The sequence below is a fragment of the Eimeria mitis genome, genomic scaffold (assembly GCF_000499745.2).
Source record: "Eimeria mitis Houghton genomic scaffold, Emh_scaff3938, whole genome shotgun sequence".
Classification (NCBI taxonomy): domain Eukaryota; phylum Apicomplexa; class Conoidasida; order Eucoccidiorida; family Eimeriidae; genus Eimeria; species Eimeria mitis.
Genome location: NW_013572274.1, coordinates 746 through 1,333, shown reverse-complemented (window position 1 = coordinate 1,333; position 588 = coordinate 746).

Genomic DNA, 588 nt, shown 5'->3' with positions numbered 1-588 from the left:
CCCCAGCGGCCTCACATACAAAAAACTTTTGCTTTTTTTGTGTTAAATAAATAAAAATTATTTTTTATTTAATTAAATTAAATTCTTTTTGCTTTTTTGTCAACAAATACAACAAAACGTAACTCCTTCCTTCACTTGTGTTTATTTTATTTTTTTTTTTTTTGGGGGGTGCTGCAGTAGGCGTCAGCATAAAATAAAATAAAATAAAATAAAATAAAATAAAATAAAACATAATAAAATAAAATATAATATAAAGTTTGTTAATTAATTATTTTAATTAAATTATATTAATTATTATAGAATGATGATAATATATAATTTATATAAAGTTGTTTATATAATATATTTGTATTTATATAATAAATAAACAGCTGCTTCTATTGTATTTGTATTTATATAAATATTTACGTGTTTTGTTTTTATATTATATTTTTGTTTTTATATTTATATTAACTAAAACTATGTGTATAAATATAAACAGAATAAGAACAGCTGCTGCTGGTTTACTTCTTCCTTCTCTCTCTCTCTCTTTCTCTCTCTTTCTCTCTTTCTCTATATTTGTATTTATACATATATTTTTTTCTCTCT